The sequence below is a fragment of the Triturus cristatus genome, chromosome 4_1 (genome assembly GCF_964204655.1).
Source record: "Triturus cristatus chromosome 4_1, aTriCri1.1, whole genome shotgun sequence".
Classification (NCBI taxonomy): domain Eukaryota; kingdom Metazoa; phylum Chordata; class Amphibia; order Caudata; family Salamandridae; genus Triturus; species Triturus cristatus.
In genome coordinates, this window is record NC_140585.1 from 1202971162 (window position 1) to 1202988393 (window position 17232).

The 17232-nt window shown below is 41.5% G+C and overlaps 1 protein-coding gene across 1 annotated transcript in view; it reads right to left on the reverse strand.

The window, feature by feature from the left end:
• The window catches only part of LOC146856390 (retinol dehydrogenase 16-like), a 78517-nt gene extending 63969 nt beyond the window's left edge, over positions 1 to 14548 (reverse strand). The window contains exon 1 of the mRNA XM_085654516.1: positions 14372 to 14548. The gene's annotated coding sequence lies outside the window, so the exon portion shown is untranslated. The remainder of the gene's footprint in view (positions 1 to 14371) is intronic.
• Positions 14549 to 17232: the final 2684 nt, after the last annotated feature.

Consider the following 17232-nt stretch of genomic DNA (forward strand, 5'->3'; position numbering starts at 1 on the left):
CACTGTACATCACTGGTGATCTCTACCAATCATAAATCGAAGATCACCGGGAAGTGCTTGGTTTACCCTGGCAGAGCTCAGATGGTCTTCAATGGTACAAACTCTCCTCTGGCACCATTCCGAGGCAAGCCGCCCCCCACCACCACCCCATCTCACTGTTTTTTGTAGGGCCAACTGCATTGCTCATTTTCCAGACCAAGAAACCATAATGGCCCAAGCCTACTAGTTTCAAAACTCCTTGTACGTCTGCTCATTTGTGTTTTTTCTAATTTGAAAAATAAAATAAACTCCCGCTTTAGGAGTTTGTTTACAGAAAACAAAAAAAAAGTTGCAGAGTGAGGCGAATCACTTATGGTGCACAATCAGAAAAGGATTAGTGCCTGCAATGGAGCCAGAGCAGTAGCAACTTTACTAAAGGCACAGAGAACCCCAACTGCCGGGTGGTCGGTCCGCTGCCAGGGGAGTGGGGTCCATAGCTTCTGCTGAGGGCACCCACAAGGTCAGTGATACTCAAAGTACGGCCTGGATGCTGCATGCAGCCTTCTTGACCTTTACATGCTGCCCCCTGGTAAACAGCAGCACTGGGATAACGTTAAGAAATATGTTAAATAAAGGGGCACATATTTATTTACAGCTTAACTGAAGTTAAAGGAAGTAATTAAGGTGTCGTGCACCACTGAAGTTGAGAAACACCTTTATTTTTAGGTCGAGCCTAGCGGCATCGCATATGCACTGCTCGCTCTGCGAGACTGCTGTAGTAGAGTATGGGAGAGAAGCCCCGCCTACCCTCCCATATTTTTCATTGGCTTGTGTCATCTTCTTTCGTAAATGCTGCCTTCGGATTCGTTAATAGGCTTGTTAGTCCCTCCTTTGTACAGCCTTGTCTTCATTTGTACCCTCCCATGGCCACTGGCCCCTCTACTTTGGTTGTTTCACTGGACCTGTTATTTAGTCTGTAAGCACTATTTGCTTTATTGAGTTTCTCTTACTGCAGGCCGGATGTGCGAACGTGCGCTGCTTCACCTGAAACCGCTTGTGTTTTTTGAAGCAGCACGCCCGCCCCCTTAACACAGGCACCAGCTTTCAATCACTTTAACCAGGCATTATCTCGTGTCTGTTTCAACGCCCCCCCCCCCCCAAGTAAAATGAATCTAGAAATGATTAGTAAATTAAGTCATGTGACTTCCGGGTAGCACATAATCCTGTGCTAATGGGCTGAAGCTGACAACAGCACATCTGTGTTAAATGTCCTCTGTACTAAAGCCACCTGACACTACCAATGCCACCACCATCAATACCACCACCACCACCAATACCAACACCGCCAATACCACCACCACCACCAACACCACCAATACCAGTACCATCACCACCACCACCAATACCACCACCACTAATACCAACACCACCAATACCACCACCACCATCAATACCACCACCACCAATATCACCACCAACACCAATACCACCACCACCAACAACACCACCACCAATACCACCACCCCACCAATACCACCACCAATACCATCACCACCACCAATACCACCACCACCACCAATACCTCCACCACCACTAATACCACTACCAATACCATCACCAATGCCAATACCACCACCACTACCAATACCACCCCCAATAGCACCACCAATACCACCCCTGACACCAATACCACCAACAATACCACCTACCACCACCAATGCCACCACCGCCAATACCACTGCCAATACCAATACTACCACCAATACCACCACTAATACAACCACCACCAATACCACCACCACCAATACCACCACCACCACCAATACCACCACCAATACCACCACCAATATAACCACCACCAATACCACCACCACCAATGCCACCAACATCAATACCACCACCTCCCCCAATACCACCCCCACCAATACCACCACCGCCACCAATATCACCACCAATACCACCATCACCAATATCACCAACACCACTAATACCACCAATACCATCACCACCACCAATACCACCACCACCATTAATACCACCACCACTAATACCAACACCACCAATACCAATACCACCACCACCACCAATCAGCCGCGGTCGGTAGTAGGAGTAACTGCAGGGCGGGGACGTGGGGAGGGGGAGGGGCAGGGTGGGGGGTAGTAAACTATGGATTCCAGAAGTTTACAGGTAAGTTAACATATACATTAATAAAACAAATTTCGTTGCGTGCACTGCATCCCCAAACGCCCTGCCCCTCCCCCTCCCCACGTCACCGCCCTGCAGTTACTCCTACTACCGACCGCAGCTGCCACCAATACTACCAGCACCAATACCAGCACCAATACCACCACTAATACCACCACCACCAATGCCACCACCACCAATACCACAACCAGCAATACCACCACCACCACCAATACCACCACCACCAATACCACTATCAATACCACCACCAATACCACTATCAACATACCCACCAATACCACCACCACCAATACCAGCACCACCAATACAACCACCACCACCAATACCACCACCACCATCAATACCACCACCAATATCACCACCAATACCACCACTAATACCACCACCGCCAATATCACCACCACCAATGCCACCACCACTACTGCCACCAATACCACAACCACCAATACCACCAATACCACCACCACCAATACCAATACCGCCACCAATACCACCACTACCATAAACCCACCACCAATACTACCACCAATACCACCACCACCAATACCAACACCAATCCCACCAACACCAATCCCACCACCACCAAAACCACCAATATCATCACCAGCAATACCACTACCACCACCAATACCTCTACCACCACCACCACCAATACTACCACCACCACCATCAATACCACCACCACCAATACCACCACCACCAATACCAACACCACCAATACCAACACCAATATCACCACCACCCATTGCACCACCAGTACCACCTACCACCACCACATAACGATACACTACTAAAACAGCATAGAAAAACTCCAAACTATACACTAGTTAAAAAAACTACTTTGAATATCACTAAATGCTCAAAAAACAACACTATGACTAACCTTCTTACCCAGGTTTACACTGCAGTGACAAAGGGATGTATTCCACCGTCTTGGTCCGAGTCTATAATAATACCTATATATAAAAAAGGCTCTAGGCAGGACCCAAAATGTTTTAGACCTATCTCATTGTTGGATTCTTCAGCCAAATTACTGGGTAGGGTATTAATGGAGAGATTACAGGATTAGGCTGAGGCAAATAATATTCTTTGTATTGTTTGTGTGAATATTATGTGACTTGTTATTTTTAAATGTGTGGTTTATGTGTTGTATTTATTTTATATGATTGATTGAGTTTGTCCTTTGAGGTTTTTGGTTGGTGAGGTTTACATTTTCATTGAAATAATTTGTATATTATTTTATCTCAGTCTTCTTTATCATTGGAGTTTTAGTTAATGTTTAGACTAATGTAATAAAACATTATGCTTATTATTTATATCAAAAATGATTTGTCATGCTGGTCTAGATTTTTTAACAGTTTTTGGGACTTCTGCGGCTTATTATTTATTTTATAATAAGTTTTATGCTAATAAGTAATCCACCCCTTTTGTTGTTTATGAAGATGTTGGCTTTACATTGTAGCATGTCGTACATTCCTTTGGTTCATTTGCTATGTTCAGGTGCAATTTGGGTTACAAATCACTCCATTCATAGTTGTTGGTAGCTTTGATATTTTTGTTAGGGTTCTAGAAATTTATGGAGTGTAGTTTGGGTTCTGCCTAGTGTTGATTGAAAGGCATGGTGCCATCCTTCTGCTGCTTTGTTTGTTTTGGCTTACTGTGCCAAGGTGCTGTCCCAGACATTGCACAATGGTATTTGGAATTTGGGTTGGCAACTGTGTCCAGAGTGATGCAGTCTGCTAACCCAAGTCTCTTCCAAATAATCCATTAAGGTGCTTGGTTTGTCTTCATTTTGTTGAAAGGGTTTACTAATAGTACGTTGTAGTGGTTAGCTACCGCTGTGACCTGGACATAGGCTACTTCTATCATTAGCTTTTTTATTTTAGTGGCAAATTGGCTATTTGTAGAACATTCTACACCAGGGAACAATTACGAGTCTGGCAGTTTTGAGGACCGCCAGACTCATGACAGTGGCAATTCAGCCACTGCCACACTGGTAGTCCAACCACCCCATTATGACTTGGGCGGTCGGACTGCCATGGGACTGCCGCTGCGTTCCCTGGTGGTGGTGCGGTGGCCGCAATATGCTTCTGCCAAGCAAATTATGAGATTCCTCTCCTCCACTCTTTCCATGGTGGTTCCTCCTCCATGAAAACTGTGGCAGAGAGGAAAGAAAACCCCTGGTGCCTCACGCCATGTGGATGCACATGGGGTGGGGGACGACATATGTCCCCCTTTGTTTATGCACACCAGGTCCTGCATGACATGGACGTTACCGTCAATACTGTGAAAGAACCTTGTGTGGCGTGCCCATTGTGGTGCTTTTTTCAAAGGTACCACCGCTGTTGAAAGAGGCACCACTGAGGAAACCGCCACACCGCCTGCTCGTCAGACCACTGTCAAGTTATAATCCGGTGTGCAGACAGCATCGACTCTTGGCTGTGGGGACCCATTGGTGGCGTGCCACCCGCCCCTGCACCGCCAAAAGTCGTAATGAGGCCCTTAGTGTAGATTGTTGGAGATGTCTGTATATGCTTTGGTAGAAATTATGGTAATAGCCTTGTATGGCTGTGTGGGGATACATTTTTTAAATGGTTTGAGTCATGGCTTGTTCAAAGACTATAATTATTTTTTTGTGGGCATTAATTATTTATTTTATGTTTGACGTGGTTTAAGAGGTCGTAGTAAGTGCTGCTTTGTTTATTTGTTAGAAGGGCATATCTAAAAGGGATATTTGTGTTTTGATATTAACTGTGTGATGCATATCTGAGTGAATGATTTGGGACACATTTTGAAGGTCCCATCCATCACCCAGGTTTGATAATTGCATAGTTTTAGTATCTTATGTAGAGAATATCAGGATTGGTTTGTCTTTGTTTAGGATGTCATATTAAAGGAAAGTTTCCTCATAATGTGTTGTTGTTAAATGTTCAGGTATTTAAATGTTTTGCTACCTTCTGTGGCAGGAGGAGTATAATTGGTGTCCTTTTTTGTTCGAGCAATTAAATGTTTTAAAGTCGGTATAGGTTGTAGTTGGCATGTGATGTGTTTGGGGACTTTATGCAGTATAACTTTTAGGCTAGTGCTTGCCTCTCTTATATCCTCCAATCACTGCCTTGCTTCTATTTCTGTCACACTTGGGAAGTGGTTGTCTTCTCTTACATGAATTACAACATCATTTTCTGTAGTGACTCTTCCATTGCATGCATTAAAATAATATCAGGTACATTTCCAATTTACATTTTCTGTAGATGCACTTTCTTGGTTGAGGATGTAACCTTTGTGACTTAGTAATCGTTTTCCTTTCTAGGATGTTATGTATGTGGCTCTCTCTGTCATTGTATCAGAAAGTAGCGTAATATAAATTAATAAAATTTTTTAAAGTTTATAAATTTGTTATTTACATATAAAATTATTTAACTTGTCCGATTTTATATATTAACATGCATGTTATGTTTGGATGTTTCACACTCTAATGCAGCTTTTCTGTCGGGGGTGTTCTAATGTGGAGCAAGTACTTTCCTTTCTGTTACAAGAAAAGTGTGAGTTTCATTTTAAATGTTTATTTGTTGTTAGTTTGTAGATGTTGAGGTTGTTAGGTTTATTTTTCCTCGCTATTGGGATGAGTTAATGTTTTTTAATAATTTATGTATACCTCCATTGTTATATCTTTTGCTGTTTTGTGATGTGTGTCATTTTTCTGGCAGCTTATCAGTATTCAAAGTCGTAGTATTTTCTTTTAGGAAGTACATGTAAAGCGATAAAGGTTGGAGAGTGTTTGGTTAATTATTTGCTATTTTACATTTTTACATTAATTTACAAGTACGTTTTAGTTTAAATGGAATTCTATGGTAAACACTTATTTAGGTTTGATTTATAATGTTTGATGTATAGTTTTGAATATAAATGTTTTGTATGTATTAAATTATATATGTGTGTGTGTTGTATATATATATATATATATATATATATTGGTAGTTAATAGAAATATTTTTGGGGATTACATTATTATGAATTCAGTTAGATATTTTGTTGGGGTGAATTGCAACTATTTTGGTGATGTAATATCTTCATTTTACATGTAGAAAATGATTTATGTGTACTTTAAATATTTGTTTTTATGTAAAAAGTAATTTTTTAATGCTTACTACTTTAATGTAATTATTTTGTAGATATTGTTGTAGTTAATATTGTGTGAATCAATATTTTTTGGTATAATATATGCTCATTTAAAGGTGACAATATTTTTGTTTCCGATATTTGTGTTTTTTATGTAAGCAAAAATTGATATTTTCAACAATTATATTTGTGTTCTCTAATCTATATCTGTGGTTTTCTTAGTTAAGTATAGGAAGGCAATATTTTTGTTTACAATATTTATTTTCCGATATTTTTGTGTTTCGTTATTGCATGCATCGATATTATGTTAGTGATCTGCCTCTGCGCTTCTTAATGATTCCAGCGAAGGCATTTTTCTCAGCTTGGTGTTGAAAATATAGGTTATATGTGAGTAAGGAGAAAAATTTATAAATCCTCTTATAACTGGAGCAGAGAGAGAGAAAATAAGTGTTGGGTGAAATACTGTCAGTTGGTCAGTGAATTGAAGGCATTTTGGTTTATAAGTATCCAGGTGTATTACTGACTCAGCAACAAACTAACTAGTAATAATGCAATACCGCAGGTTTAAAAGGGAGTTTTAGACTGTTTGGCTTGGAACATGTGAGGAACAGTGTTTAACACCCTTGCTCTCCTTTATGCACAATTCCATGGTAAGGTAAGAAATAACTGTTTGTTATAATTTTTTACCAGTAGGTCACAGTTTCATTTGTGATCTAGGGAAATCTACCCGGCTGTGACCCCGAAAACAAGTTTGAGCTCTCATAACACAATGGTGCATGCTGGTTTGGGATTTCCTCTATATTTTCCTTTCTGGTGTCTGTGGAATTTCCTCTAGCACAATTTACCTTTGATTCCTGACTGCATCTAGCAACTGGTGCTGAATTGGCTCTTTATACTCCTTTGCTGTTGGTTGGACCTCCTGTGAATGAAGGTTGTTGGTTTGGTTTATCTATTCTAGTGTGCACTGCTGGCATCAGAGTGGCTTTCTATTGTTTTTTCTATGGGTGGAACTTCTTGTAGACCGAGTCAATCTGTTGCTTCCTGATTGGTTGCTTCTAAGACCTCCAATTACAAGTGTAGTGATTCTTTTGAGGTATTTTCAGCGCCCAATACCGCAAAGCGAGGTATTTAAAACCAATAATAGCTCCTCCTTTGAGTTTCAACACAAAAATGTGGCATTATCATGCATTATTTGGTGCTTCCCAGTCATTTCCAGTCAAATTTTCAGAAGGCTTATTCTGCTGATATTGGTCTGAGAAAATCTGTGGGTGTGTCTTGTTTATCGCACCCGATAATTACCCCATGTGGAAAACTGAGCTGGGTTCGGAATTTTAATCTAACCTGGTAATCAAAGCCTAGCAGTGATAGTGGCTTGTGACTATTTATTTCTGTCAGGCGTTTTGTGCAGTGTACATTTTGTTGGCTCCTGATTTTTGGCTTCAAGTGATTGTTACTGGATTGGAATTGTCTCTATAAAAACTTCCTGCATCTGGAATGTTCTATGGGCTGGAAATCATAAGAATAGGGCTTCCTGTCAATTGCTCACTCATTCTTTGTGTTAAGTGAGGGAGTTTGACATTGATTGGCTCTTCATGAGACTTCCTGTGGATAGAACCTCATGCTGTTTCTTTATTTGTTGTATAAAATTCCTTTCTGTGGGCTAAACCTAATTTGGTTGAGCCTTTCCAAACAGTTGTGTCTTTAAAGCCATATCTCTGATTCAGACTTATTGTGAGTGGGACTTCCATTTGCTTCCTTATTGGTTGGCCCTAGCGTGTGGTGCTGTCTTGACCCTTAACAGTCCTTCTTAGGGGTAGGAGTTCCTGTTGTCTCACAATTGTGGTGCCTCGATATGGATCTTCCTGTTGACAGGACTTCTGTGAATAAGATATTTTGTTGCTTTCTGGTTAGGGCTATTGTGCGATGTTGGCTTAAGATTTGATATTTTGAGACTTTCTGTAAGGGGGTGTCCCATTGCATCCTGATCGACTGCTTCTCATGAGTAGTGCAGGCCTCAGGTTGATGACTTACAGACTTTACTGTGGGTTGGGACTCCCAGTAAATCGTACTTCCTCTTGCTTCCTGATTGGTTGCTGCTACCTATTGGTGGTGGCTTGGAATTAGCTCTTTAAAGTGCTGTATGTATTTTGGACTTCCTACAGAGACTACAGTTGTTTCTTGATTAGTTGCTTCTAGTGAGTAAAGCCGTGTTGGAATTGGTAATTTATAGTTTCATCCACAGAACTCCTGTCAACAGGAAGTCCCGTTTATGTGTGTGGGACATCTGTGGTTGGGACTTGTGGTTCATGCCTGAGTGCTTTTCTGTAGGAAAGGTACTGGATGGGATCATAAGTCCTTCTAGTAGGTAGAAGGTAGTTGCTAGGGCAGGGGCCTCCAACCTTGTCTCTAATAAGAATTGTTGCTTCCAGAATGATTACTTCTAATTAGTGTTGATGGTTTGATCTATAAAGTATTTAATTTGGGTTGAAAATTCTGCGGGTAGGACTGTCTTAAAATGTACTTTCCATTGCTTCCTAATTGTTCACATCTAGTAACTGATGCTGGCTACAGATTAGCTCTTTGTGGGATTTCCTGTTAGCGGGATCTCCTGTGGATAGTACTTACTACTGCTTTCTGATTGGCTGCTTCTAGTGAGAGGCTATGGCTTAGCTCAGACTAGTCGTTCTTTTGGATGGAATGTCCTGTTCCTAACAGAGCAGTTGCTTCCAGTGAGTGAGGATGGTTTGGAATCGCTCTTTATGGGGCATACTCAATGAGGTTCTTTTTGTCTCCACTTTCATTGCTTCAAGTTACTAGTGTTGGCATGGAATTGCCTCTATAGTCCTTCCTGTGAAGGAACTTATTGCCAAGAATTCTTTTTGTTTTTAGTGATTGGTACTTGCTTGACTCATATATTCCTTACAGTGAACAGGACTCCCTGTGGATGGTGCTTCCTGGTAGTTTGCATCTAGTGACTGGTACTGACGTGGCTCTGCATTTTCTTTCATGTGGGTGGGACTTCCTATTACTTCCTAACTGTTTTTTTAGTGAGTGAAGTTGGCTTGATGGTGTCTGTTTCTCGGTTTCCTGTGGGTGGGACTTTGTCTTCGATCTTCCTGATTCTTCCCTAAAAGGTGTGTCCCGTGACTGCTGATTAGTGACTGGATAAAAGACCTAATTAAGAGTTTGGTGAAATAGAGGGGGGTATCTACTGCACCCGGATTGAGGAATTTAAATGGTGTGGAAAATATACCTCATTGCAGATTTGTTTTTCTGCACTAATTTCATTTTATCATATCTTTCCTGTACATTTTCCCAAGATAAATGTAGGCGCTTGACCCGTGAAATCTGTCAGGGGGAAATGTAACTTCGTGTGGTTGGGACTTCCTTTAGTTTGCATTAGTTGTTGCAGGTATGGCTCTTTATAGTGCTTCCTGCTGTCAGGACTTTCTGTGGAAATGGCATCCTAATTCTCTGCTTCTAGTGAGCGATTAGCTTTTTATAGCACATACTGTGGATGAAACTTATATTCAATAAGACTTCCTATTGCCTCATGCTTGATTGGTTCAAATGAGTAGTGTTGAGTTGGGACTGGGTCTATATGAGATTACTTGGGAGAGGGAATTTTAGTGGTTGACGTGTCTTTATTGATTGCTTCTAACAATGGTGTTGGCTTTGGTTTGGCTCTTTGTGGCCCTATGTAGGGGTGAGAACTGAGGGTGAAAGGTACTTCCTACTGCTTCCTCATTGTTTGCAGTGAGTGGTGCTGGCTCTAATCCTTCCTATAGGTAGAACTTACTATGAGCAGGACCTTGTGTTCTTCTCTCGATGTGTTGTGCTATGTGGATTTTCCTGGCTGGCTTCTTTGCAGCAATTTCGATTGGTCTGCGTCTGCCTGTGGATGGGACTTTGTGATTGCTTACCTCTAATGAGCAGTGGATGAGACTTCTTTATTGGTTGTTTCCAGTGAGCATGTCTGTATGCTCACTGTATTGCCTCTTCGCAATGACGCCTCTTTGTTTGTTGGTGAAGATGGTGGTAGCTTTGTCTGTCTGCGTGTGTCATATGTTCTTTGATACTGTGTGCATTAACTCTAAAAACAAGCATTGGAAATGCAATAGGTCTTGTATTTGTTTGAGTTAGAGCTATTGGCATTATAAATGGTAATGCTTTTTACATCTACTTCACAGGAGCCTCTGCATCAAAATTACCAGGTAACTACTAGGCGCTTGGTGTTATCCTATCTACTCAGCTTCACAAAGTGGCTGGAAAGGCAATGAGGAAGCACTGTAACAAAACAACATTTTAAATCTTCACAAACTATAGTTGGTTACCTACTATGTGTATATTTCTGACTTTTCCCTGCATATTAACATTACTATGTACATAAGAATATATGCCAGTTTGGGTAAAGCTAATTGGACGAACTGACAATTCTCTCAACGTTCACGGCAATGAACTAGTCAAGCTGCAGACAATAAAGCAGATGGATCTGGACCAGTCATCCTTGACATACATCCACACATCATGAACACACATACACAACAACAGCCAATCAAGTTTATGTGATTTTTTTTGTCCACACAAATGTACACGGGCACACAAAGCATCTAAAGATGAGGAAGTAACATCAAAGGGGAAATGAAACCAAGAAACAGTTTTCCTGGTCAAATCTAAAGTGCTTAGAAGAAAGAATTTAAAACATAGTTACTTCACACATTAGTTGATGTAAAGCGTCTACTCTAGCACAATCACTTGCCCCAATCTGTGAACAGAAATCATGTACAATTCTTCCAGTCAGGTGATTTTTTACAAACATTAACCTGTGAGAGAGGTACGTGGTAACTTCTAGAAGCATTCTTAAGATTAAGCAGCCACCACGCTGCTCTTTTCCTGGAGAAAGGGGCCTGGGGCATGATTGAGTCAGGCTCCCTTAATGAATATTAAGCAGTTAGTTATGTTCTTCCCGCCAACGGTTAAACAGATGTGAAACCTAAGCATCTGTACAGTCAGAAGAAGCATCACAGATTGCACAACCATGCTCTGTGGCTGAGAAAAGTGGAGCTGGGCAGGGGAGTACATTTTACATGAGCAGAGCTGCATTACATCAATTCTTCACATTCCACACACGCATGGGGCAAGATTTCTTTCAATCCTTGCCAGAAATGGAAGCGCGAGCTGCACAAAATAATCTCTAATGACAAGACGCGCGGCCGCCATAATGTGTAAAAAAAAAAACAATGATTTGGGCGAGCTGCGGGGCCTGTCCCGTGAGGGCGTGTGGCCCCATTGTGAAAGTGAAAGTGTGCATAGAGTGCTGCAAATACAAAAAAAAGCGGCCACCATTGCTAAAGATGGCGTCCCACCAGTGCTCTTTAGATTAATTAAGCAAAGAGTTCTACTGAAGAGCTGATGCAAGCAATACCATGAGGACACACGTAAAAGGTCCAGTCCTGATGGGAGGTTACAAAAGAAGTCAGTTAGGTACTAAGCAGGGACTAATAAGCCTATTAACTAATCAAAGGCCACCATTTACGAAGGAGAGTCACAGCAGCCAATTGAAAAGATGGGTGGGGAATGGGCGGATCTTCAAGTCCATACCTGAATACAGCATGCCTCGCAGAGCACTTCATGCGCTGCCCAGGCTCGACCTAAGAAGTATTTGCTTTTTCGAGGTTTGTGGGCAGAGTGATGCAGGCTTCTAAGGAGGGGGGCCTACTGACGCCTATGGAAATGTTATATTTTGTAACAGGTCTTTACATACCCAATCCCAAACATCAGTAGTTCTTCCACTCCATTTTGCATTCTGGTACGTTCAATTCTGAATTTATGACGGGTTTGTGGTGGAGTCAACACAACTACAAGAACCAGAAAAGTGAGAAAACACTTAGCCTACATCATGTGCTAATCAAGCACGGTCCCGACAAAAGTGCAAGCTCTTTTGGAGGGGTAAGACGTTACTAAGAGATTCGAGTGGTGTGTGACTGAGCTGAAACTTTTATGCTGAAGTCCCAATAACTGGTAAGCCTAAAAAAAAAGATATTTCAGCTTTCACAGCCTAGTCGTGATGCAATAGTGGATTTGTCAACAGACAGAGACCTTTGGACAGCACTGCGCACCGTGCGAGGGGTCAGCTTACATGGAGACGGGTGTTTGGTATTCTAGGACATCAAAATGTCCAGTTGGCATTTCTTGGGTCACACCACACCCCTTACTCAGTCTCCAAATGTGCCTTTGATTTCACATTACAATTATCCTGTGCCTTTTACAGGCATTTCTAAATCTTGAACTGGTTTCCAATTTGCTGTCAGCCTTCACTTACGTTTTCCACCCTTTGTGGGCGACCTGCATATGTTTTCCTCTTCTCCCACGCGTATGATAGTCTTTTCTAAAGTCCCCTGGTGATATAAATATACCATAGTTGGCATATGTGCCCCTTCTCTTTCTTATCCCTAGACTAAGCTATATAAACACCTCTGAAAGCTCTGTTTTTATTTTCCTAACAGCACTTGTTTGCTGGTGTTTGAGCCCTATATTTTCAATGTTTAAAATAAAACTACAAGTCAAAAAATGCATCGGTCTGTTGCATAAAAAGCCAGGGCCGCTGAAGCTGTGAAGTGTAACGCACAGATGCTCGGCATCCATTTGCTAACTAGACAAATCGGAAATCCTTGCATGGGAATTTTTGAAGTTTCTGAAATTCCGTATTAAATGTTACACAATTTGTTCGGCCCTCCAGTGCAATTCACCCTGCTTGGTCAGAACTCCTTGGTAGGGTGTGCAGAGGTTGTTTTTTTACTGCTCGCAAAATTTAGGATATTTATAAATCGTTAAATTTGCAAACTTTGCAGGGCTCTCCAATCTTTTCTGTAGTAAGAGCTACTTATGTTCAGTCAAAATTAATCGAGCTACAACTAGTAATGTTCGTGTTGTAATAGTGAACATATCAAACACAATTACATTAAAGATTGTCAGTAATGATCCCTCGGTGTATCAGCCAGGGCTGCTAGCAATAATGTAAAACATGATTTGTCAATTTGTAATGCCTCCACGTGGGCAACACATAAGAGCCATAGGTGCAATGCCTGTGGCTCCAAGGTAATAAGGGAGCAATGAGCTTCCTGAATGGCGCATGTTTTCTCACACATATCAGCTTTAAATATATTTTGCAAATTCATACATTTTTCTTCAAACATCAAGTTCTGAAAAAAGTTTTAAAAATACTCACATTTTTATCTTGAATACACACTTTTTAATTTGTGTACACATATTATTAAACCAAGAAAGATTCTAGTTTAATAGGCTGGGGTGCACAAGGTCAGAGAAACCAGCAGCTCATGAGCTACCTGTTGGAGGAGCCTGTTTTAACGGTTGCCGTCACAAAAGATTTTTTCTGTATTGCTTCAATAAATGTTTCTCTAATCGTACTTAGCCAAACGAGAAAATGTGTACAGAATTTTTCAATGCAAGGTTACCTTTTGAAAATGCTTTCTGGTAACAATGTCAAAAGTTTTCAGAATTTATTTTTTGCCAGTCCAACTTATACTGTGATATATGTGCACAATGGTTTTGAGCAGCAGAATAGCATTAAACTGAAATACAGTTTATGCTGAACCATTTTGATTTTCACACGGCAAAGCTAGAAACTGTATCCTTCCCAAAGGTTGCAAAAAAAGAAAAAAAGCCTTGCATGTAAGACTGCGAAACCCTAACTACTGAGAAGGAAAGATCTGTGCTCTCAGATCGACACCTGTCATGGGTATCTATTACAAACTCTACAGTATCCCAAGCGCCTGCTGATAGAGAAGGTTTTTCACTCCTTTCCACAAAGTCTCTGGAGCCAGCTTTCGCAGAAAAAATTTATGCTTAAAAAATCAACTTTAAAAAAGCCTATTTTTTGTTAATCTTGCTCTCCACAAAACTCCATCACAGATCTCCTGCTTGTCCAGCTCTGCGTAGGACAAAGTAGAAGAATATTGCTTGTGATTGAGGCACTATAGATTTATGTTAAAATACCAGTAACATAAAAACTATTTACAACTGTTTGCTCAGCCAGGGATTCACTGACCTTTTCAATCCAATTTTGTCCTTCTACCCATCAGTGACGTTCTGAAGAAGGAGTTGCAGATTTCCTCAGGGGGGCATTCATATAAAAAGCTTGAATAAAAAAAAAATGAAGTTTGGGCTGAACTGTTCCCATGAGGAGCAGGGTCAAGACTGATTTGCATATGGCTGGGTTCAAACTGGGGTGGCATGGTGAGCAAAAGAAGGATGGGTTTAACCAGATCTATTGACTGGAGGTTAATGTTTGATTTGTTCAGCATTCGGTCCATCATTTGTTTGCGCAGAATGAAAAAACAGACAGGTTATGTAGGTCACAAAGGTAGGCAGGTAGTCGTGACCATAAACACTTAAACAAAACCTCCAACAGAAGGCTGTACAAGTGCAAGCAGGTGGACTTTATCACAAATCTTCGGCAAGATAACCAAAACGTTCGGTAAGAAGTAGCACAGGTGCCTGCTTGCGCCTGCGACCACAAGCAAATTGACAAAACCACTATCAAAGCAAAAACCAAAGGAAATGATGGACGGAGTGTTGAACATTGCAAGCACTCACCCCCAGTCAACTGATCTGGGTTTAATCCATCACCGTTCTTTAGCCCACTCTGCCACCCCAGTTCAGACATGGCCATATGCAAATCAGTCTGACCCTGTGCCTCACCCCCATGCAAATGAGGGAACGCACTCTTGTGGAAATGCTGGCTCTGTATGTGCACCAGCGCTTTCAGTGTTACAGAAGGGGACACACAAGCGTCTGTGGCCCTCTGTAATACCAAAGCGCCCTGGGGCTTGCAAAGTGGGTGCAAACGCCTGTTGAGGTTCCGGGGCACCTTGTGTAATACGGCCCCAGGAGGGCAGTTGGAGAATGAGCCCTGCAACCCTACCCCCAAAAGATTCGGACCACCAAACGCACCACTCTGGTAGACCACATCAATGTCAGCACCAGCAGAAGCAAAGAAATCTTCAGCATTGTGAAGGATTTCACCTCACCAGCGGCCACCTCTAACTCGGTCAGTCCCTCACAGGACCTCTGCAGCAATCTCTCTCAATTCTTCAGCAATAATATCAGTACCATTACAGCAACTTCAACCTCCAACCAGACCCTACTCACTTCACCATACGCCACAGAACCAGTGCCAACCACAGGTCCATCATCTCCCCCCAAAGAACCCGATGCCACAGTGAAATCCATCTACTCACCGGCCCCATCGGCCCTCTGCCCCCACAAGCCATACTCAAGAGGACTTCAATGTTGGCACAACATGCTCAGACCCATTTTTAATGCCTCTATCACTTCAGCGACCTTCACAGACACTTGGAATCGTGCAACTGTCCTCTCATTGCTTAAGAAGTCCTCTGCTGACCCTTCCACACTCTCCAACTACAGACCAATCTCCCTGCTACCATTTTGGATCAAGGCCTCACTGAATATCTCAACACCCATCATCATATAAATCTTTATTCGGATTAAAAACCCCTGAAAGAATCACAGAATATGGTAAAATAAAATTCTTTAAATTACAGCTCAATAGCACAATAAATCATCATAAATAAAACAAAAGTTCAAATAAACAGCATCGGGTCTATAAACAGGGGTCAGAATCCATCTGGGGGACATTGCTATAAATATACATGATGTTCAGTGTTATATAAAAAAACATCTAATCTGGGGGTGTCAGGGTTAATCATAGTCTATCAGCCTCAACCAGGTTGCCTAACAATATCGTAGTTTCTTTACAGTTTGAGCATGTTTGCAGTGCAAAATAATGACGTGCATTAATTGCAATATGTAAATCCTTCAAGGTCCAGAGGCGATATCAAAAGACAGGACCTATGCAATAGTAAAAAATATTATGGATTATGTTTCAAATAAGATGCAAAAATAAAATGAACAATCATTACTAAAAACGCTGGTACATGTATACGGATCACAGACAAGATCAGCTCATTACTCAACCTCATACGTTAGAGATTCAAAATATGAATAAGGTTTCCTCCTGTTAATAGCAGTTAAAATGTAAACAGAGACTGCATAGCATATGTCTACATTATCAAGTTAATAAATAAAATTAAAGGCGTCCTGATAATGGCTGAATTTTTCAGGCATAAACAATGGTTGCAGAGCTTGTTTTCTTATATCTCTATAAAACGTGCAGAAGACAATAAAGTGCAGCATTGATTGGGGAGATTTACCATCGCATGGGCATTTGGGAATCTTAGGAGTCCAAACCCCCATTTTAGGAAAATCTACCATAAAGTGCAACATCTCCATCTGCAATCTTGTGAGGTAAAATCTATGTTGCATATTTGGTACAATTAGCAGTTAGCTTTGAGTTCCTTGTTGTACAAAACCTGAACAGTAACTAAGCACCGTTGACTTGGAGCTTTCTCTATTTGCCCTTTCGGCCTCTCTGTTTCCCGTGAGGACAGCTTTCAATTCTTTCTTGCTGTAGCATAAAAGACTGGTGGGGTTCTCAATGTTGATGTTCCCGTTCACCAACTTTAGGAGACTATTCACCAGCCATGGGATTTTCTCTCTGTGCTCAACTGTTAGACAATTTGCTAAAATCTCATTAGTGCACTTGGTGCCGACTTTGCTCCATAAACTGAACCAAAGTGCAATCGACCTTATCTGGATGCTATCTTCTAGATAAGGGACAGGCTGTTTGTTATGTAAGATGTAGACAGGAGTTGAACTGGTGTAGGAAGCTGGCTCTGTATATACTATAGCAAAGTAAGGTATAGTGTGTACAGAGCCCCGGGAGTCCTCAGAGGTGTAGCAGAGGCTAAATTAGACAAGTACTACCAGCTCTCTTTGTGGTAGGGTATAAGTAAGACTTCTTTAGGCTTGCAATATAGTTACTTTTCT